Genomic DNA, 23,056 nt, shown 5'->3' on the forward strand with positions numbered 1-23,056 from the left:
AGGCCTGTCTGCAAAGCCCAGGGCATATCACTTCCTGAATGGTTCGATGTCTGTCACTCCCACGGGGCGGTGAGGGCCATAAACGCTGGGCTTATCTGTTTTGGTCCCTGCTCATCTATTTTGGCCTGGCATATAGTAGATGCTTAATAAATACTTGTTGAATAAATTACAAAAGTCCTTTGGGTCCTCCGACAAGTCACTTCTCTCCAAGCTTTGGTTTCCCCATCTATGCAATGGGCATACTCTAAGTACCAACCTCATTGTGTTGTTTTGACAAAGAAATGAAAGAGTGGAGGAGGATTGTGGCTCTGTAGGAAAAGTTCCACAGTCAGCCAGACTGGGTTCAGGTCTACACTGCCTACCCTTCCAGCTGTGTGACCTTAGACAAGTTCCCCACCCTCTCTGAGCTGCAGTTTTCTTATCTGTGTGATGGAACAGTTTGGAGGCTGGGAATCTGGGTTCTCTCGGGCCCCTGTCAAGCTCTGCCTCGGGTAACGACTGGCCCTGGAGCCTCCACCCCTCAGATCTCAGGGGCACTAAAGCTTCTGAGGAGGTGGCTTCTGGACTCATCTCAGACGGGGCAACTCACCCCAGCAGGCAGGCAGAGAGGATGGCTCTCTTTGGGCCTGACCTGGGGCTAAGAACCTTCTTGTCGGAGTGGGACAGGGCCTGAGCTCAGAGTTCCAGCTGCCTAGCAGGTTTGAGCTTGCACTGGGTTAAGCAACGCCCTACCCCACTCCACCTCCAACGAGGGAGATGGGAGCTCTTTTGAACCAAGCACCTGCTGAGTGCCAGGCTCCTGCTCTGAAACCCCTCAACCTCCCTCTCCTGTGAGGTGGGGGCCAGGGCCATGCCCATTTCACAGACGGAAAAACAGGTTCCCAGAGGAACCTCACCCAAGATCATAGATCCCAGCTCCTCCAGCTCTGAGCTGTCTCCTCTGCCTGACCCTTCTTAGATCGAGGAGGGAGATGGGTGAGAACGTTCTCTCCAGAGAAGGAGGGAGTCTGATGACTCTACAGCAGGCAGGAATGGCAGCTCCAACTCTCTTTAGGGGTCTGTGTCATTTTGCAGCCTTAGGAGCAGCTTAATACCATTTTCAGATGAGAAAACAGCAGCCCATCTTCTTCTGCGGGGTGAGCACTCCTTCTCCTCACACTCCCTCTCTCCCTCCCCCTTCCCTCCGAGCCCTGAGTAATCTGCCCCTATCTCTTGCTGTTCCTCAGACATACTGGGCGCTCTTCCACCCCAGGGCCTTTGCTTATACAGGTCCAGCTGCCTGGGACACCCTTTCTCCTCTTCTCCTGGTGGCTCCTTCTCTTCCTTCAGGTCTCAGCTCAAACCTCATCTCTTCGGAGATCCCTCAGCAGCCCTAAAGCGCCCCCAGCTCAGCCCCCTGTTAAGTTTTCTTTCATGTCCTGGTCGTATCTAATGTGATCTCACTGGTTGCTTCCTTTGCTGGTTTCTTCTCTGTCTCCCCACTGGAAGGTGGGCTCCCTGAGACTGGGTCTGTCCATCCCGTTCATGCTGTGTCCCCAGACCTAGCCCAGTGTTTGGCAAGTCCGTGTCTGCTGCAGGAGTCTTCTGAATGAACTTGGGCATAGCTAAATGCCTGGCAAAGTCTCTAGTGACATCAGCTGCCCGAGGGGAGACAAGTTGGAAGAATAGGGAAATCACACAAACTTGGGTTCAAATCCTGCTTGCTGTGTTACCTTAGACAAGTGCCCTGTGCCCTCTCTGTTTTGTTTTGTTTTCTTTTTCTGGAGACAGGGTCTCACTGTACTGTCCAGGCTGGTCTTGAACTCCTAGGCTCAAGAGATCATCCTACCTCGACTTCCCAAAGTGCTGGGATTACAGGGGTGAGCCACCGTGCCCGGTTGCTCTGCCCTCTCTGCTTCTGGACTTCCATTTCCTCAGCTAGATTGAGGGATGACCACAGTGACTACCTCCAGGATTGTTGGAAAACCTAGAGATTCGATGAGAATGGGAACCAGCCAGCCCCAAGTGGTGCCCATATACTGTCATCCCTGCCACCCTCTTCACCTTCCCAGCCCCGAAGTTCCCCAGCTGGCAGGGATGAGTGGAGAGGCCCCTGCCAATGGTGTCTGTGCTGAACAAGTCCCATTTGCTGCTGCCTCCTCCCCAGGCCAGAACAAACGTGCACCTGCCCCAGGTCACAGAGCACACAGCAGGGAGCCGAGGGGGTGGGGCAGGGAGCTGAGGGCTGGAGCAGGGCTCCTGGTGTCTCTGAGGACAAAACAGTCCATTGTGGCCCTGTGGGTATTGAGGGAATCACAGGGCCTGAATGGCGGCGGGTGAGGAGGCAGGGCAGGTGTGGGAGCAGGTGTCCACGGTCATCCCACGGCATCGCCCCTGGGGGGAAGTGCCCCCGTATGCGTGCCCTGGAACCGGCCTGGCTGGTCGGACACCTGTCCCCTGCAGCTTCTTGTCAGGAGACAACACAGGCGTGAGCCAGGCCCCAGGGGTGGGGTGGGATGAGGGAGTGGGGGGTGGGATGAGGGAGTGGGGGGTGGGATGAGGAAGTAGAAGATGGGGAGGATGGGACTGGGGGACAGAGACTCTGGGGTCTAGGGCAGAGAGACCCGGGATAGAATCCCAGCCCTGCTCCTTCAGGCTGGGAACACTGGACAAGTCACCTCTTTAAGCCTGTTTCCTCATTCACAAAGTGGGGCTGAAACTCCCCTCTGTGCCCCAGTGAATTTTCCAGGCACACGCATGGGGCGGGGGATGGGGGGCTTTGATGATTTGGGGCCTCAGTCTGCCCACAGCCTCCCTCCCAGAAAGGGTTCATCATTCTTTTACTGAAGAAACACTTAATTTAGAAAAGGCCGGGCGCGATGGCTCATGCCTGTAATCCCAGCACTTTGGGAGGTCAAGGTGGGAGGATCGTGTAAGTCCAGGAGTTCGAGACCAGCCTGGGCAACACAGCAAACCCCATCCCTACTAAAAATACAAGAAATTAGCAGACATGGTGGCATATCCCTATAGTCCCAGCTATTTGGGAGGCCGAGGCAGGAGAATCGCTTGAACCCCAGAGGCAGAGGTTGCAGTGATCCAAGATGGCGCCACTGCACTCCAGCCTGGGCAACAGTGTGAGCACCTGTCTCAAAACCAAAACAAAAACACACTCTTATTGAGCTCCTACTGTGTGCCAGAACCATGCTAGGTGCTGGGGACACAAAAGTGAGTGGGACAGACAAGTTTCCCTTACTGGGGAAGAAGACAGAACATCCAAAGGATAAAGAATGAGCAAGAGAATTCCAGACAGTGATGCAGGCACCAGGAATTAAATTGAAGTTGTGCTGGAGGGTGACTCCACAGTGTGGTCAAGGAGGGCTCTCTGAGGAGGGACCTGAAGCCCCGAGGAGGAGAAGCAGAAAAGAGGAGCAGGTGGGGAGACCTGGGGGTGGGCTGCAGGCTTCAGGCAAAGGCCTGTGGTAGGACTGAGCTTGCATTTGCACTTGCAGAGGAAGTGCTGGGATCACCCCAGCCCAGGAGGTATCTGGCCTGAGGGGACCCTCTCAGCCTACCCCTGCCCCTCCCTGTCCCCAGGGGCTGAGGCTAAGAGGCAAGGTGCGGGCCAGGCTGGAGGAAATGGGGCCAAGACCCGTCTGGCCAGCAGACTCTCCTGGGACTGCTAATATCCCAAGTGCTGGTGACAAGACACAGCCCCGGGTGGCAGGGGGCTGGGGGCCTGAGACTCCGTAAACAGCCCTGGCTCGTAAAGCTGATCAAAGCAGCAGGCCTGTCCCAGCCCTGGCCACTTCCTGCAGGGCCCAGAGCCCTGGCCTGTGGGAGATCCTGGGAAGGGCCTCTCAGCAGAGGCTGCTGTGGGGTCTCTAGGCCCTGGGGGCAGGGGCAGGGGCAGGGCCAGGTCCCCGAGCCTGTCCTGGCTTCGGTTTTCCCTCTTGTTTTGCAATGAAGACTGGCTGGAACCTCTGAGAAGCCTGTTTCACTGCATGTCTTTGACAAAAGCTTGGCCTCTGGAACCGGAGGTCTGGGGGTTTGAATCCCAGTCCTGCTACGGTGTGACCTCAGGCAGTGACACCCGCACCTCCCCTACCGCCCAAAACTGTCCTTAGCTCTAAAATGAGGATAATGATGGTACCTATTTCAACAGCCTTAGACTGTGAAATTTTATTGATATGATTTCTAATTATAGTTCATTAATTATCTAATGACAACAGTGACAGTAGCAGGCATCCTGGTGCAGAAGGCATCCCAGGTTGCAGGACTGGCTGAGGTTTGTGGAGCCAACGGCAAGGATTGTTGGGAAGGTCCCGGCTCCCATGTGCTCCTCCTGGGCCAGGTCTGGGCAAAGAGAGGCCCCGAGGTGGAGGATTTCCAGGCAGAGTGGAGGTTGCCAGGGCTACAGCCCCTGGCCTGACGTGAAGTAGCTTTTCCCAGGCCTGGCTCCAAGACCCCAGGGGTCTCACTCTCAAATCGGCCTGAGAAGATTTGAGGATGAAAACAGACCCAGGACTCGGCCAAGTCTCCCCTCCCTGTTACCCACTCAGCCTGGCCCCACCCTCTCACGCCCGGACCGTTGCAGTGGCCTCCTGGGCTCCCTGCCTCCCATTCAGTCCCCTTCAGTCCCCTTTTGGCCACAGAAGCTAAGTCAGACAGACCCTGTCCCTCTGCTCAGAGCCCATCCAGGGTTCCCACCCCACTCACAAAGCCTGAGCCCTCCCGCAGCCCACAGGCCCAACCAGCCAAGGCGGAGTAGGCCTGTCACCTCCCAATGCCTCCCTGTCACTCACTGAGATACCGCCTCACCACGTAAAACCACCACGGCCCGCATGCCAGCTGCCTCTCCCAGCCCGGTGTTTTCATTTTCTTTAGCACTGGTTCCCTTCTGACGCCTGGTATAAAATCCCTGTTCATCTTCTCCGTCTCTGCCACAGGAGAGTCAGCACCATGAGGGCAGGGATTTTTGTTTTTGTTTTCTTCCATTTTGTTCCCAGCCATATCTATACCCAGTTCCTAAAACTGGAGGCACTTAATAGGTGTCTGTGGGAGGCAGGAACGGGTCCTCACCAGCTCTAGGGGCAGGTACTATCGTTATTTCCACTTTATGAAGGAGGAAGTGAAATTGAGCAAGACCTCACACAGCTGGGAAGTGGAAAGTCAGGGCCTTGATGATCATGATGATGATGATGATAACAACAGCTAAGATATATTAAGCACCTACTGTGTGCCAGGCACCGTTCTGGGTGCTGGAACAATAGCAAAAGAAAAACACCAGGTGCGGCCGGCAAGGTGGTGTGTGCTTGTAATTCCAGCATTTTGAAAAGCCGAGGCAGGCAGATCACTTGAGCCCAGGAGTTCAAGACCAGCCTGGCCAACATGGTGAAACCCCGTCTCTACTAAAAATACAAAAATTAGGCTGGGCGCAGTGGCTCACACCTGTAATCCCAGCACTTTGGGAGGCCTAGGAGGGAGGATCACCTAAGGTCGGGAGTTCGAGACCAGCCTGGCCAACATGGAGAAACCCCCATCTCTACTAAAAATACAAAATTAGCTGGGTGTGGTGGCGCATGCCTGTAATCCCAGCTACGCGGGAGGCTGAGGCCGGAGAATCGCTTGAACCTAGGAGGCGGAGGCTGCAGTGAGCTGAGATCGTGCCATCACACTCCAGCCTGAGCAACAAGAGCAAAACTCCGTCTCAAAACAAAACAAAATAAAACAAAAAACAGCACGAAAATTAGCCTGGTGTGGTGGCACATGCCTGTAATCCTAGCTGCTCAGGAGGCTGAGGCAGGAGAATTGCTTGAAGCTGGGAGGCAGAGGCTGCAGTGAGCCAAGATTGTGCCATGGCACTCCATCCTGGGTGACAGAGCCAGACCCTGTCTTAAAAAAAAAAAAAAGGAAAGAAAGAAAAGGAAAAGAAGAAAAATACCAGGTGCATTGTAAGTATGTTACAGCAGATAACTCTTGGAATCCTCAGTGGGGCCCTCTGTGGAGGGGACTATTACTGTCCCCATTTCACAGATGTGGAAACAGAGGCCCAGAGGGATTAAGTAACCGGTCTCTAACAACAACAGCTCCAACAGCAGCCCCCATGTACTGAGCTGTGCTCTGGGCCCTGGCATTCACCCGGTATCCCTCACCTTTCCTACGCTTTTGGTTATCCTCTACAGCAAAGAACCCAGCCTCTGGAGAAGCGGTAAGTCCCAGCCCATTTCCCAGGCTCTTCTGCCCCCTGGGCACACCTGGTACCAGGCACGGACAGGCCCAAACACCGAGGCCATTGCACATTTGCTGCCTCAAAGGGACTCACCTTGGTGCCTCAGTTTCCCAAGACTCTTCGGGGTCTGGGGCCCATGGAACGGGTAAGCAGTTCTTTCTCATTCACACCTGGGACCCCTGCTGTCCCCAGGGAGGGCCTGAGGAAGTGTTGGCCACTCTGCTGTGTGACCTTGGACAAACTGCTGTGCCTCTCTGATCTTCCAGGCTCAACCAACTCCATGGGGGTGGTGGCTTGCTGAGAAAACTGTGGGCTAGGATCTGTGAGCCAGGGTCTGGGAGGAGTGAGGACCATTCATAGAAAGCCTGGCAACTGGGAGCACCTGCGTCCTGCCTGGGAGGACCACATGGAGGGAGCAGAGCCACCTTCACCCCTGTCTCGGGCCTGTTTTCCCTTCCCGCTCTGCCCTGTACTTTGCAAGCCCCCAAGAGATGGGGTTGGGTCCTGTCCACTGCTCCCCCTCCCCTGTTTTGGCCACACTTTCTCACTAGGAAAGAAAATGACCAGGAGGCCACATTCTCCAGGCCCCCAAAGCCTGCACCAGGGTCTCTCCCAATCCACATCATTCCACCTTTTCCTGCTGCCACTCCACCTCTGTGACCCCTTCTCCTGTCACTCAGTCCTTGCAATAACTAAGGATTCAGCCAGGGTTATGGCTCTGCCTCTTTTTTTTTTTTTTTTTTTGAGACGGAGTCTCGCTCTGTCGCCCAGGCTGGAGTGCAGTGGCACAATCTTGGCTCACTGTAAGCTCCGCCTCCCAGGTTCACACCATTCTCCTGCCTCAGCCTCCCGAGTAGCTGGGACTACAGGCGCCTGCCACCATGCCCAGCTAATTTTTTGTATTTTTAGTAGAGACAGGGTTTCACTGTGTTAGCTAGGATGATCTCGATCTCCTAACCTTGTGATCTGCCCGCCTCAGCCTCCCAAAGTGCTGGGATTATAGGCGTGAGCAATCGCGCCCGGCCGGCTCTGCCTCTTTTGCAGATTGGGGGACAAGTGCAAAGAGGTACCTGGCATGGTTCTGAGTCCAGGGAAAGACAGGATGCCATCCCCAGAGGGCCATGGTGATCTCTCCAGAGGCCAGCCCTCCCCACTGTGCCCTTGCTTGGGGCAATAATGGCTCAGCTGATGGACCATGCGCGGTGTGCACTGTCCCCCATTTTAAGAAAGAGGGAACTGGGCTTCAGAGGGGGACAGCCACCTGCCCGAGGTCACCCAGCCAGGAGGTGGCAGTGCCTGTCTGATGCAGAGCCTGTGAGTATGGTGGGCAGGGGAGAATGAGGCCCAGCGAGAGGAACGGCCCTGCCCAAGGTCACGCCAGCGCTACCAGGGCCCAGACCCCCCAGGCTGGGCCAGTGCTGAGAGCACTGGAATCCCAGGCAGAGTCTTCCCATGACCCTGGGTGGGGGTGGGGGCTGGCCTGGCATTTCCTGTTTGGGCAGGACCCAGGGCATGGCCTGAGTGGGGAGATAGGGAGACTTCCTATGGCCCCTCCCCGCTCAGGAACTAGCCCAGGATGCAGTGCGGGGCAGGGTTGGGGCCCGTGTCCTGGGTCCCAGGCCAGCTCTCCCCTTGATATCCTGGTGGTCTTGTTCTCGTCCCCCAACCCCACCTCAGAGTCTCCACATCCTTGGATTTCTCCATTCTGGGAGTTCACCATTCAATGAACAGATTCAGTTCCAGGTCCTTAGGAGAGCCTGAAGCTATGACCTTGGACAATCACCTCCCCTCTTTCAGCCTCAGTTACCTCCTCTGTCAAATAGGGTGATTGTGAGGATGAAATGAGAAGTCGCCTGCCCAGCACTTTGGGAACCCCACTGCCCCAAGGGAGGAAGTCACCAAGGTCCTGACAATGACCTCATGTGCTTCCCAGACACAGACCCGAGGCCACAGAGGTTGGGGGACCTATGTGAGGACACACAGCCAGCTGAGGCTTCTCCACTGCCATTTCCTGGGACACAGCCATGAAGTACCAAGAGGGTGCACTATTGTGTCCAATGCACTGAGTTCACCCCAGCCATGCTGCTCACTGGCTGTGAGTGGCACTGGGAAGGTCACCTTACCTCTCTGAGCCTCAGTTTTCTCTTCTTCAAAATGGGAAGAAAACTAACCTGATGGCAGAACTTAATGAGCCGATTAAGTGCACAAGCCACCAGTGGCAGAGTCTGGCACCTGGTAATTCATGGTCTCCCCAGAGGAGGAGGCTGTGGTCCTCTGTCTCGGGTCCCTTCGGGTGGGATGAAGGGCCCCCAGCTGGGAAGGGTCGAGTCCAGCTGAGGTTATTGGGACAGCCAGGAGCAGTGGCTGACCCATGCTCTATGTAAGCAGGACCCAGCTCGTCTGCACCTCAACACTCCACAGCGTCTGCCCTGTCAATGCTCTGGGGTATAGGCCCTGCTGACCTCTCCCACCTTATTCCCCCACCACACTCCTTTGCTAGCACCATTCTCTAACCACGAAGCCCCCTTTGTGTTCCTCCGTTCTACAAGCTCATTCCAGCCTCAAGATCTTTGTAGCTAACGGTCTCTCTCCCTAGGTCACACACCCCCACCCCCATATTTCCCCTATTTTATTTTTTATTTGTATGTATTTATTTATTTTGAGACGGAGTCTCGCTCTATCACCTAGGCTGGAGTGCAGTGGCATGATCTCGGCTCACCACAACCTCTGCCTCCCAGGTTCAAGCCATTCTCCTGCCTCAGCCTCCCAAGTAGCTGGGATTACAGGTTCATGCCACCACGCCAGGCTAATTTTTATATTTTCAGTAGAGATGGGGTTTCACCAAGTTGGTCAGGCTGGTCTTGAACTCCTGACCTCGTGATCCACCCACCTCAGCCTCCCAAAGTGCTGGGATTACAGGCGTGAGCCACCTTGCCCGGCTCCCCTATTTTATTTTTATCTTCTATCATTGGAATCTAAAACAGGACCTAGAATAATTTAGGCACTAAATAAATGAAAGGCAATGAATAAATGAATGCATTCTGATTTTGAATCTAATATGAGTCTTTGTTTTTTAATAGACCCATTTAACTCATTTACATTTATTGTTTAAATGGATATGTTTGGTATTGTGTGATTCTGTATTGTGTTTTCTGTTAATTGACTGATTGAACGAATAGATGAATGAATGAGTGAGTGAAGCAAAGTAAATTTCAGGTTGCTGGGGTGGGCTGAAGATTGGGGCTTCTGTAAGCTTTCCTGGGCTATCCAGGGTGAAAAGAGCAATGGCATTGACCCTAGACCCCTCAGTTTTGCAATTATTTATTCCACAGCCCTTGATCCCCCAGATGAAGGATCTGTCCATTCTTCTCATCTCCAGCCTCTCCAATGTAACCTTCATCCTGTCCCTCCCAAACCACCTCCCCACACAGGGAGCATCAGGCTTATGATTCTGGGTTGTAAGTTAGATTCTCATTCCCATGCCTGCTCCCCCATTAACTGGTGGTGTGGCCTTGACTTACCTGAGTCTTCATTTCCTCACTTGTAAAATGGGATCATAGTATTTACTTCCTACTATGACTGTTGAAAAGATTACATGGAACAACTTGGGTCAAAGGGCTTAGCACAGTGCCTGGCTTAGAGAAAGCACTCAGCAAGCTAAGATTTCATTATTATTGTTGTTGTACCTCAGTTTCCTTCCATTGTAAATGAAGCTGATTTTCACTTCCTTTCAGGCACCTTAGGATCCCTAGCCTCAAAATCTGGAGCTGGGGAATCTGTCCAACCCACCTTCTCACTGTGTTCTCTACCCTCAGCTCCCAGAGAAGGAATTTCTGGGGACTCTAGGGGATCCTCAGAGGCCTGACCTGCCACCAGGAGGTGGGGAGAGAAGACAGCACAAAAAATGTGAAAGCTTCTTCAGGGACTGGGTGTGGTGGCTCACACCTGTAATCCCAGCACTTTGGGAGGCCAGGGCAGGAGGATCACCTGAGGATAGGAATTTGGGACCAGCCTGGGCAACATAGTGAGACCCCATCTTTACAAAAAGCTAAAAAAAAAAAAAAAAAAAAGAGCTTCTTCATGCCATCTCTGTGGCCACATCAGCATTATCCCCACACACAGATGAGGAAACTGGGACTGCACTCGCTCATTTAATTCCACAGACACACCCCCCTGAGCACCTACTGTGTGCCAAACTGTGCCAGGCCACAGGACAGGCAGACCAGGCCTCTCTCCCCCAGGGCTCATGGCCCATCAGGGAAGACAGGAAATAGCAAGTCAGCCCGGGAGGATTTAAATCAAGCGCCTTGCCCAGCCCTTCAAAGCCTCCTAGAGAATTTTCCAGCATCCCTGCCTGGTGGGCGGCCCTGCTCCCTTGCTCCCTTTTCTCAAAAGAGAAAGCCCGAGGCCAGAGAGGGGCGTTCCCAGCCCGGCTGGAGTCACAGCTTCCGAGGGGTGGTGACAGTCTTCCTGCCTTTGCCCCAGCTGGTGTCCCTGCCGGGAATACTCTTCTCCTGGTGGGCTGCCAGCAGATCCTGCCCAGTGCTGGGACACTGCCGGGCGTCACTTCCTCTGGGACCTTCCTGGCTGAGAAGGCGAGGCGCTGACACTCTTGCTCAGCGCCAGAGGGTTTCCTCTTTCATAATGAGTTTCCTACTCACTAGGAAGGTCTGCGTCCCTTGAGACTCTGAGCTTCACGAGGGGCACAGGCTTTGCCATCTTCCTGGTGCCTCTCACCTGCCCAAGCAAGATGGGAACGAGGCGCTGCTGGGTCCCTTTCTCAGGAAGACACCCCTACCTCCGCTCCAGGCGTGGATGGCACTGAAGGCCTCTCTCCCTGCATCTTCTCCAGCTTCAATTCTGCACTTGGTTTATGGAATTATTTCTTTTGATTTTTCTTAAGACCTTAAGTGCTTTTTTTTTTTTTCATTCTTCTTGCCCAGGCATGCATGATCATGCAGTGGCATGATCTCAACTCACTGCAACCTCTGCCTCCTGGGTTCAAGTGATTCTCCTGCCTCAGCCCCCCAAGTAGCTGGGATTACAGGCACCCGCCACCACACCCAGCTAATTTTTGTAGTTTTAGTAGAGACGGGGTTTCACCATGTTGGCCAGGCTGGTCTCGAACTCCTGACCTCAGGAGATCCAGCCGCCTCGGCCTCCCAAAGTGCTAGGATTACAGGCATGAGCCACCGCACTCGGCCAAGTACTTTATTTTTTTAATTTAAATTTTTGTAAAGGCAGGGTCTTGCTATGTTGCCCAGGCTGATCTCAAACTCCTGGCCTCAAGCAATCTTCCCACTTCAGCCTCCCAAAGCACTGGGATTACAGCCATGAGCCACTGTGCCCAGCCTGTGGGGTCATTTTGTTGTCTAACTCCCTTTCTAGAATGTTGTCTCTGTGAGGACAGGACTTTTGTCTGTTTTGGGCACCACTGTGTCCCCAGTGCCTAGCACGGTGCTTGGCACATAGGTGCTTAATAACTATCTGTGGAAGGAAGGGAAGAAGAGAGGGAGAGAGGAAGAAAAGAAGAAGAGGAGGGAGGGAGAAAGAAGAAGGGAAGGAGACAGGGAAGGGGAGGTTGCCATTTATTTGTCCAGTTTTTCATTTGTTCATTCCACAGATACTTATTGAGCATGTGTGCTAGTTCTGGGGAGAGAATGGTGCCAGACGCAGACACGATCCTGCCGGCAAGGCACTGACTTTCTGGTTAGTGAGAACCAGTCAGGTTCGGTGGCGGAAAGTGTGGGGAGGCAAGGTAAGGTGGGCGAGGGGCTGCAGACAGCATGTCGGGGGCACCTGGGCCAGGCTGCTGGCAGGAGGGCTCAGCTGGCAGGGACAGGCCCCGGCTCCCCCTACCCCCAGCTGGCAGATGCACAGGGCTGTGGTAGCTGTGGGCAGCCCGGTTGCCAAATGCCACCACAGCTGCGTCACTGAGAGCTGGGAGGGCCCCGAGGCTGAGGGGGCTGGGAGGGGCCCCCACACCCAGGCTGGCTCCAGCCCCGAAGCAGATAGAACTGGTCAAAGGCCTGCCCTGTGCCCACTGTTCCCCACTCTATGTGATGTGGCTACATGGCTACTTCCTGTTCTGGACCATTTTCAATTTGCAAAAAAAAAAATGGTGCAAAAAATGTGTTAAAAATAAAATGAAAAAGAAAGAAATGGTACTTGAGCCTCTGTACATGTTCCTACCTCCAAGAGAGAAGTTAACCGTGGCAGTGACCGTGGGATGCTCCTGGCATCCTTCTGATCTCAGCCCCTCCCCGCCCCCTCCAGAGGCGACATCATCCTGAACCTGGCATCCATGACTCTGTGTGTGATTTCATAGTGTTACTTTCCTGGGTCTACTTTAGTGTGTCCCTGGGCAAATCACTCATCTTCTGTGAGCCTCAGTTTCCTCAACTGTAGGATGGGGATAATAGTCCCCATGTCGGAAGAGTCTTGAAAATTAAATGAGTGCGTCTGTGTAAAGCTCTTTGATGGGCACCTGGCACTACACAAGCATTCGCCAGTGTTGCTGCTGGACACCCAGAACAGGGGGCAGACAGATGTCACTTGTGTCAAGAATATAACTTTTTTTTTTTTTTTTTCTGAGACAGAGTCTCATACTATTGTCCAGGTTGGAGTGCGGTGATGCAATCACAGCCCACTGAAGCCATGACCTCCTGGGCTTCCTGCCTCAGCCTCTCAAGCAGCTAAAACCACAGGTGTGCACCACCATGCCCAGCCAATTTTTTATAGAGACAGGGTCTCGCTATGTTGCCCAAGCTGGTCTCGAACTCCTGAGCTCAGGCGATCCTCCTGCCTCAGCCTCCCAAAGTGCTGGGATTAGAGGCATGAGCCACTGCACATGGCCAAGAACCCAACCTCTTAAACAAGCTCATGCGCGGTGGTGCCAGGATTCACACCAGTGGCTGGCTGCAGAGCGGCATTACAGAGGAGCTGGGTGCTAGCTCTGGTTTATTCTGTTTCACTTCCTGTCAGATTTGTCTCCCTGATCAGTTCTGAAAAACCAGGGTCAGTGCCTGGCTGGTTCTCTGCTGTCACCCCTGCCCCAGCCCTGGAGACTCCAAGGATGGGTTTGTGGAGTGAACGAAGGGGACTCAGTTTCCTCATCTGTGTGATGGGTCTTACAGGCCGTAGGAAGGCGAGAGTGCCCAATGTGAAGTAGATGCTTTATAAACCCTTGTTTGTTTCTTCCTCTTCCAGCTGGACCTTCTCCCCCTCCCCCAGGGCTGGGCCTGGACCCCACTACCTTCAGGGTAGCCATCATGCTGACAGAGCCCTCCGAGGCAGTCAGACTGGGCTCGTCACTGACTCACTCATTCTTTCATATAATCATATATTCATGCACGCTCGCATTCAACAACTGTTTTGAGCTGTGGCTCATGCCTCTAATCCCAGCACTTTGGGAGGCCGAGGTGGGCAGATCGCTTGGGGCCAGAAGTTTGAGACGAGCCTGGCCAACATGGAAGAACCCCGTCTCTACGAAAAATACAAAATTTAGCTGGGTGTGGTGGTGGGCGCCTGTAATCCCAGCTACTTGGGAGGCTGAGGCACGAGAATTGCTTGAGAATCGCTTGAACTTGGGAGGCAGAGGTTGCTGTGAGCCAAGATTGTACCACTGCACTCCAGCCTGGGTGACAGAGTGAGATCTGTCTCAAAAAAAACCACACAAATGTTTTGAGCACCCACTATGCGCCAGGCTCTGCTCTAGGCTCTGGGGACATGGACGTGAATAACACAGGCCAAAATCTCTGTCATGGTGGGGCTGACACCTGTCCGGGGAGACAACCATCGGACAATGGTTGTGGCACTGGGTGACCCAAGTCAGAGGGAAGGGAGGGGAGGGAGAGGGGGCTGGGCCTTATCCTGAGGGTGATGGGGGCACATGAGTTGGCAGAGGCCAGACTTGATATACGTTCTTCATGCTTCACTCTGGCCCCAGCAGAAGCGTGTGCTGGAGTGAGGCTTAGCACAGATAGAGGTATCCGCAAACCCTGCCGTGTCAGACCTGGTCTGAGTTCCCTAGGAACAGGCCCACGATGTGGGAGCTGGGGCTTCCACAGTCCTCGCAGGGGATGGGATCAGGTGTCAGCACCTCCCCATGGAGGACAGTTGGGCAATGGCCTTGGGCCTGAGGGCTGTTCAGTCCTGTGACCAGCCAGGCCCCTTCTGGGAATGGAACCACACCCCAACCCCCAGGCGATGACGTCCCACCAGGGTGTTCCCCACACAGTTCCCACCAGCCCCAGATGAAAACAACTCAATGCTGCATCCACCACCCAAGGCCTCGTCAAATCCACCAGGATCCATCCAGACAGCAGAATATTCTGGAGTCTCGGACAGGCAGGATGGGGCGGAGTTTTGGACCACAGGCCTGGCCTGAACCTGAGTTCTCCAGTCACTGCTGTGTGGCGTTGGGAAGGTGCCTTGCTTCTCTGTGCTTCTGTTTCCTTATCCTCAAAATGGGGATGATGATAACAACAGACCCTCGGCCAGGCATGGTGGCTCCCAGCTGTAATCCCAGCACTTTGGAGGCTCAGGTGGGCGGATCACCTGAGGTCAGGAGTTCAAGACCAGCCTGGCCAACATTGTGAAAACCCATCTCTACAAATAATTAAAAAAAAAAAAATTAGCTAGGCATAGTGGTGCATGCCTGTAATTCTAGCTACTTAGGAGGCTGAGTGAGGCAAGAGAATAGCTTGAACCTGGGAGGCAGAGGTTGCAGTGAGCCGAGATCAAGCCACTGTACTCCAGCCTGGGCAACAGAGCGAAACTTTGTTTCAAAAACAAACAAACAAAACACAACAGGCCGGGCACAGTGGCTCACGCCTGTAATCCCAGCACTTTGGGAGGCCGAGGCGGGCAGATCACAAGGTCAGGAGTTCGAGGCCACCCTGGCCAACATGGTGAAACCCCGTCTCTACTAAAAATACAAAAATTAGCCGGGTGTGGTGGCGGGCGCCTGTAATCCCAGCTACTTAGGAGGCTGAGGCAGAAGAATCACTTGAACCCAGGAGGCAGAGGTTGTAGTGAGCCAAGATCGCACCACTGCACTCCAGCCTGGTGACAGAGCAAGACTCCACCTCAAAATAAACAAATAAATAAATAAATAAACAAACAAATAAACAAACCACAACAGACTCTCATGATAGTTTCACTTCACCCTGGGTTAATGAGTTAATCCATATAAAGCAGTGGTCTCCAACCTTTTTAGCACCAGGGACCAGTTTCGTGGAAGACAATCTGAAAGGGGCTGGGGGTTGTGTGGGGGGTTGTGTGTTGTGCATATCTCTCGTATATGCAATCTGCAATAGGGTTCGCGCTTCTCTGAGAATCTAATGATGTGGGTGATCTGACAGGAGGCGGAGTTCAGGCGGTAATGCTCGCTTGTCTGCTGCTCACCTCCTGCTGTGCAGCCCGGTTCCTAACAGGCCACGAATGGGTACCTGTCTCCAGTCCAGGAGTTGGGGACCCCGATATAAAGCCTCAGATTGTGTCTGATACAGACTAAGCCCTAGAGAAACTTTGCTGTTGCTATGATTATTATTGACATTATCATTAGGTCGGGCACGGTGGCTCACACCTGTAATCCCAGCACTTTGGGAGGCTGAGGCAGGAGGATCCTTTGAGCCCAGGAGTTAGAGGCCGGCCTGGGCAACACAGCGAGACCTCGTCTCTAGAAAAATAAAAAAACAAAAAATTAGCTGGGTGTGGTGGCATGCACCTGTAGTCCCAGCTACACAGGAGGCTGAGGCAGGAGGATCGCTTGAATCTAAGAGGTTGAGGCTGCAGTGAGCTATGATTGTGCCACTGCATTCCACCCTGGGTGACACAGTGAGACTCTGCCTCTTAAATAAATAATAATTAATTTAAAAATAAAAGCATTAGCAGTAGTAGTAGTAGTAGTAGTAGAAGTATGGATTAATCCAAGGGGGAAAAAGGAGGGCGTGGGACTGAGGTAAAGCAAGCTGCTACTTGTAGAAAAAGGTAGAGAAGATGACCAGATAGATGCATGTGTAGATGTTCACACCATCTCCAGAGACCCAAGAGACTGGCGGCAGTGGTGGAGGGAGTGGGGACCTGAGGGAGGGGAAAGGACACCGACTTTCCACCCTTTGTCCCCTTCCACGCTGTTTGGGTTGTTCCTTTTTTTCTGTGCACTTGTGAGGATATTCAAAACCAAACACTACAGAAAGAAATTCTGCAAGAGGTTTCCTTCCTTAGCGAAAGCCCCCAGATCGTCCCTCTCAGCCCCGCCCCCTCCCACCCCCACATCCCGGCCTGTGGGTGGCCCAGTCTGGTCTCCCACCTCTGCTGGTGTTCTGTGCTCCTGGCCTTGGAGCAGGTCCGAGCTGGAATGCCCTGCAAGAAAGGGGGCTCCTCAGAGTCCCTCAGAGTGGCCCTGGCTCTGGGCAGCCAGGGGTGTGGGGCTTTGGGGAGGGGGGTCCCGGCTGACTGATGAGAACTCCAAATGCTCCCCAGCCCCGGCTGCTAATCACTTCCAGATTGGCCGGGTCAGGGCCTGAGCCGCCGCCGCCTGGCTCCATAAACAGCCCGTCGCTCCAGATGGCGGCTGGCTCCAGCCTGGCGAGCAGGTTCATGGGGGACTGGGGGGTGGCAGCAGGTGGAGAACCCCCACCTCACTAGCCACCTCGGCTGCCACACCTCCACACCGCCCTGAGTTGGGGACCCTGGGCCAGAAGGGGTGGCAGAAGTTGAACCCATTGCTCAGAGGAGGGAAACTGAGGCCCAGAAGGGGCAATGTGGGTGGGGGTCAAGGTGGGGGGAAGACAGAGATGTAAGGGGGGGTGCTCCTTGAGGGTTGATGCTGGGTTCACTTTACCTCTGTGAATCCAGCACACCGTCAGGATGCCGTAAAGACCCGAGGAGGGAAGGAAGGGGGGCATCATTGCCAGCTGGGTTTAAATTCTGGCTCCAGCTTTTACTCCCTGAGTGAATAAATTATTTCCACCCCCGGCCTCAGTTTTCTCATCTGTAAAATGGGGATGGCTGGACTACAGGATTGCTGGAAGATTCAATGATTCGGCTCCTGCAGACGGTTTGCACTCCACACACGGCGCAGGCGCTGAACACAGCTTCTCCCTCTTCCTTTTCCGGAAACTCCTTCTATTCCTGCTTCTCCTGCCGCCGGAGAGCACAGTGGCCTCCTCCAGGAAGCCACCTTGACTTTTACTCAGACCTCTCCCTTTGTGCCAGGCACTGTGCTTTTCCCACAGCCTCTCTCACAGGGTCTCTCCTCGACACAACTGGCACCTGACGCTCTTGTCCTTTTGAAAACAAGGAAACAGAGGGTCAGGGAAGTAACTGGTACCTAGTGCTGTTAGGGCCCCGCCCCTTGCAGATGAGGAGACAAAGGGCCAGGGAGGCAGTGGGATGGATATGTTGAGGTCGCCAGGAAAAGACAGCCTGATGTGCACCTGGAGCTGTCTCTGAAGGTCTCACAGAACCTGGCGCAGCGTCAGGTAACCCGGCTGCCTCTCCTGCCACACCCACCAACCCCAGAGCCCACACCTTGGCACAGAAGGAAGAGATCCAGGCTGGTGCTGGGTCGTAATATCCCAGGGAAAGGGGTAAGGAGCCTTGACCTGCTCCCATACCTGCCTGTCTCCAAACTGGGCTGGATCCTGGCTGGGTGGCCGCTGGGTGGTAGCCTTGTCCCAGGACACCCAGCAGCAGGACAAGGTGGGGGAGCCAGTTGCTCTGTGAGTTCCCCTCAGGATCATCCCTTCCTGCTCCGCTGAGCAGAGACACAGCTCCCCGAGGCCTGAGTCCCCATTTTTCACCATCTTTATCCTCATTCCGGGCACAGAAAAGTCTCAGTATCACTTTGTTGAATGTGGTATTGAGTGCATGGGTGAGGCACTCCTCCCAGCAACTTACTACAGTAACTTTTTAAATGTTTACATAGCCCTCTGAGAAGGGGACTATTATTATTGCCCATTTACAGATGAGGAAATGGAGGCTCAGAGAGGTTAAGTGACTTACTGGAAGTCACACAGCTGGAGCTAGGATTTGAACTCAGGTCTCCTAGCTCCAGCGTGCACATTCTTGCCCACATGTCTCTGCTCCCAGGGTAGCAGTGAGCCTGAAATACGTGCAGTGCCTGGCAGGTAGTAGGTGCTTTTCCAAGCCCTTCTTTTGCATCACTCAGCCTTGAGGTCAGCGGCCCGTTCTGCCCTGTGCCTGGGAGGAATGTTCGTGGTGGCCTCAGCCTGGGTCCGAGAAGAAAGGCAGCCTTGTGGGCGAAAGGTGAGCGGCTGGGTGGGCGCGGGCGTGTTTATCCAGGGCCGTCGTGTGGCTCGGGGTGGCGCCGCTGTCAGCCGCGCCGGCTGCCCCAGGCCTGTGCTGGCCTCCAGATGTGAGCTGGCTCCAGCCGGCCGGGCCCCCCCCCACCCCACGCACAGAGGGGCTTTATCAAAAGCGGCTGTGAGGAGGCCCAGGAGGCCGCCTGGCTCCAGCCTGCTGGCTCTGAGCCCCGGGCCTGCAGAAGCCAGGCCAGCCGCACTTGTGCTCTTGTGCCCTGGTCTTCGTGTGCTCCACGGCCCAGCTCCTCTGTTCTCCTCGAGTCCCCTGGGGGCCCAGGCGAGGGACAGCCCCTTTGCCAGGAAACTGAAGCTGCAGGAGCAGTCCGGGAGGGGTAACAATGCCAGAACCCTCCTGCAGCGCTTATTTTTCTGCATTCCAGGGGGGTAGAGGTAACCCACACGGAAGAAAAGTGCAAAATTCATCAAAATTCAGGGAGTGCTCAGTGAGACATCAAAGTGCAGACACTCGTGGGAAGGAGAAATTGCAGATTCAGAGAGCCAGTTCTTAGCGGGGAGGAGAGTAACTGGGGTCGGGGGGTTCGCAGGGGCTATGTTTTCTCTGCAGTATTTTCTTTTTTAGGTGGGGGTGGAGGTGTTATTCTTTTTCTTTTTCTTTTTTGGAGACAGGATCTCGCTTTGTCACCCAGGCTGGAGTGCAGTGGTGCCATCGCTGGCTCACTGCAGCCCTTGACCTACTGGGCTCCAGCAGTCCTCCCACCTCAGCCTCGCGAGTGGCTGGGACTACGGGCACGCACCACCACGCCCAGATAATTTTTTTAAAAATAGAGACAGAGTTCTGCCATGTTGCCCAGGCTGGTCTTGAACTCCTGAGCTCAAGCAATCCTCCTGCCTTGGCCTCCCAAAGCGCTAGGATTACAGGCGGGAGCCACCACGCCTGGCCTCCAGGGATGCTATTCTGTATATTTTATTCAGTGGCCTGAACTATTTTGTAATAATAAATCATAATAACTGGGGGAAAAAAAAACAGAGAAAAAACCTGAGACATCCACCTGCTCCCGACCCTCAGCCCTACGCCTGTTAAAAATGGCTTCTAATGCTTTCTAGAGATTGTCTGAACACCCACAAGAAAATCCACATACATTCTCTGTCCTCTTTTGTTTTTGGTTTTATAAATAGTATCAAAATATAGTCTGAGCACAGTGGCTCACGCCTATAAACCCAGCCCTTTGGGAGGCCAAGGTGGACGGATCCCCTGAGGTCAGGAGTTTGAGACCAGCCTGGCCAACATGGTGAAAACCCATCTCTACTAAAAATGCAAAAATTAGTCGGGCATGGTGGCGAGCACCTGTAATCCCAGCTGCTTGGGAGGCTGAGGCAGGAAAATTGCTTGAACCCGAGAGGTGGAGGCTGCAGTGAGCTGAGATCACGCCACTGCATTCCAGACAGAATGAGACTCTGTCTCAAAAAAAAAAAAAAAAAAAAAAAAAAAACACTGCTCTGCGCCTGGCTTTTTTCACTTAGCAGTATACTCCGGCCCTCTCTGCAACTGTCCTTGTTTGCAGCTGTGTGGTATTCCACCATGGGAATGCACCACGTCCAGTTTTCCAGGCCCCTGTTGATGAAGATGTAGGTTGCTGCCTGAGGTTCACTACTACAGACCACACTGACTACGGGCACCCGGTGTCCAAGTCTTCGAGGACTCAGGCAGGTGCTGTCTAGACTCTGATGGTCAATTCTTAGAGGTAGAGCTGTGCAGGGTAGACACTTTTCCTCTTCTGAGAGCCATTGCTAATTTGCTTTCCCCAAAGTGTGTGTCCCTGTGTTGTCCCACCAGCACTGCGGCTGAAAGGGAAACTGAGGCACAGGGACAGTTGGCTGTTCAGAAGGGTGAGAGAAAACAGCTTCATAAGGAATCTCTCCTAAAACAACATGCTTTCTCGGTTTCGTTTCTTTCTGATTGCAAAAGCGAAACACGTCCATTGAACAAACTTTAGAAAATACAGAGAATTGCAAAGTTAGAAAAGAAGGCCCCCTCCCTCCTCCCCACATACCTACCTCTAGTGGCTGGACAAAGACGAGGGTTTGGGCCGCAGGGCAAGCTGCCTGGTGTCCTCGCTATCCCCATGCCTGACTTGCTGTGTGGCCCCAGGCAAGTCTCAGCCTCTCTGGGCCCCTGTGTCCTCATCTGTAACTGGGAATCCAAGGGTGCCAGACTCGAAAGGCTGTTGTAAGGATCAGGTGAGGTCACGTGGGTACAGGAGTGGCCCAGCACAAAAGGTTTCATAAGAGGAGGCTATGACAGGTCCTCCTCCTGCCCCTCCGCTTGTGCGGCTGAATCCAGGATTTTTCCCTTGACTTGCCCCGCACAGTGAGGCCTGGCATTTTCTTCCCGCTCCCCATGCTGGCACGTGACACAGCCCCGGGCACATGGGAGGAACGTGATAAATGCTAATGGATGGCCCGGGAACGCCCTCTCCTCCACCAAGGTCCTGAAGTCCGAGCAGTGGTTGGTGACAGAAGACCTGGATGCGAAAAGGCGACCACCAGAGTCAAGACCCAGAGAAAACAGCAGGTGCCTGAGGCAAGGAAGCCGGGATTCCCAGACTCTGGCAGCCTGGCCCCAGCTGTCCCAGAGGGCACTCCACCAGCCCCTGGGTCCACTCCACCCAGGGTCCAGCCCTGACTGCGCCAATGGCAGCAAAGATGGCAGGGACCCCAAGGGCAACTTCCCAACCACCAGCAGCATTTAGGGAGCACCAACTGTGTACCCCACTCTGGACTGGGCAGCATAGAGATTGTACCCCAGTGAATTCCTGGGGACCAGGGTTGGTGACTTCATTGTCTTCCTGTCCCTAGAGCTCAGCACTGGCTACTCATGGATTCAAACGTTTACGGAGCACCTACTGTGTACCAGTGACTATGCTGAGTGCATCTGCCTGCCAAGGGAGGGAATTTCTGGACCATAGATTTAGGGAGGGGAGGAAGACAGTGCACTTTCTTTTTTTTTTTTAATCTTTTGTTGTTGTTGTTGTTGTTGAGATGGAGTCTCACTTTGTCGCCCAGGCTGGAGTGCAGTGGCACAATCTCGGCTCACTGCAACCTCTGCCTCCTGGGTTCAAGTGATTCTCCTGCCTCAGCCTCCAAAGTAGCTGGGATTACAGGCGCCTGCCAACATGCCTGGCTAATTTTTATGTTTTTAGTAGAGACAGGGTTTCTCCATGTTGGCCAGGCCAGTCTCGAACTCCTGACCTCAGGTGATCCACCCGCCTCGGCCCCCCAAAGTGCTGGGATTACAGATGTGAGCCGCCACGCCCGGCCGAGAGTGCACTTTTCTATCAAAGCTTTTTTTTTTTTTTTTTTTTTAACTGAAAGCAGTCTTTTCGTAAGTAAATAAACATAAAGAATTCCCAAGTTAAGCCAGGAGCAGTGGCTCATCCCTGTAATTCTAGCACCTTGGGAGGCCAAGATGGGAGGATTGCTTGAGCCTGGGAGTTTGAGACCAGCCTGGGCAACATAGAGAGACACCATTTCTACAAAAAAAATCAAAACATTAGCTGGGTATGGTGGCGCCTGTCTGAAGTCCCAGTTACTCGGGAGGCTCAAGTGGGAGATTTGCTTGAGCCTGGGAGGTCGAGGCTGTAGTGAGCTGTGATTGCACCATTCCAGCTTAAGCCACAGAGCGAGACCCTGTCTTTAAAAAAATAAAAAATTCCCAAGTTAGAAAAAAAGACAACCCTCCCACCTACCAGTGATAGGAGGAAGTTCGGGGGCCTTGGGAGCCCCAGAGGAAGCACCTGACATAGCCTGTAGGGCCAGGAGAGGCTTCCAGGAGGAAGTGAGCTCCAGGCAACGACCCCAGGAAGCATGAGAGGGAAGTTGGGTGGAGGGAAATAGGCCTTTGGGAGGCCGCTGCCCAGGCCTGGGCAAGGCAGGCTGGGTGATTGGGTGCTGATGGTCTCACCCATCCCAGCCCAGCCGAAGGTGAGGGCTCTTGCCCCGTGAGTCCCTCTGTCCGATGCTTCTTGGCAGAGCTTATTGTAGTTGTAACGAAAGCATCACTTCTGTAATTATGCTTCTGTCTTCCTCCCTCCCACCCCACCTCTGAACTGGAGCTCTATGAGGGCAGAGCCCGTCCTGTCTGCCTCATCCACCACGCTGTCCCCTGGGCCTGGAGCACACAGTAGGTGCTTATGGTGGATGACCTTCTGTTCCCCTGAAGTTCATGTCTACCAGGAACCTCAGAATGTGACCATATTTGGAAGTAGGGGCATTGGCTGATTAATTAGATAGGGATCTCCAGATAAGATCACACTGGAGTTGGGGTGGGCCTGAAGTCCAATGCCTGGTGGCCTTGTAAGAAGAGGAGTGGGAAGGCCAGGCATGGTGGCTCACGCCTGTAGTCCCAGCACTTTGGGAGGCTGAGGCTGGTGGATCACTTGAGGCCAGGAGTTCGAGACCAGCCTGGCCAACATGGTGAAAGCCCATCTCTACTGAAAATACAAAAATTACCTGGGCGTGGTGTTGCACACCTGTAATTCCAGGTACTCGGGAGGCT

At 53.9% G+C, this 23,056-nt stretch overlaps 1 long non-coding RNA gene across 1 annotated transcript; it reads right to left on the reverse strand.

Annotated features, from left to right (window-relative positions):
• Positions 1-4,128: 4,128 nt before the first annotated feature.
• On the reverse strand, positions 4,129-5,050 carry LOC100615737 (uncharacterized). Its single transcript, XR_676294.3, has 2 exons — positions 4,798-5,050; positions 4,129-4,469 (listed from the first exon to the last, which is right to left on the reverse strand). It is a non-coding gene; the product is annotated as an uncharacterized LOC100615737 (long non-coding RNA).
• Positions 5,051-23,056: the final 18,006 nt, after the last annotated feature.

Source organism: Pan troglodytes, chromosome 21 (assembly GCF_028858775.2).
Source record: "Pan troglodytes isolate AG18354 chromosome 21, NHGRI_mPanTro3-v2.0_pri, whole genome shotgun sequence".
NCBI lineage: Eukaryota > Metazoa > Chordata > Mammalia > Primates > Hominidae > Pan > Pan troglodytes.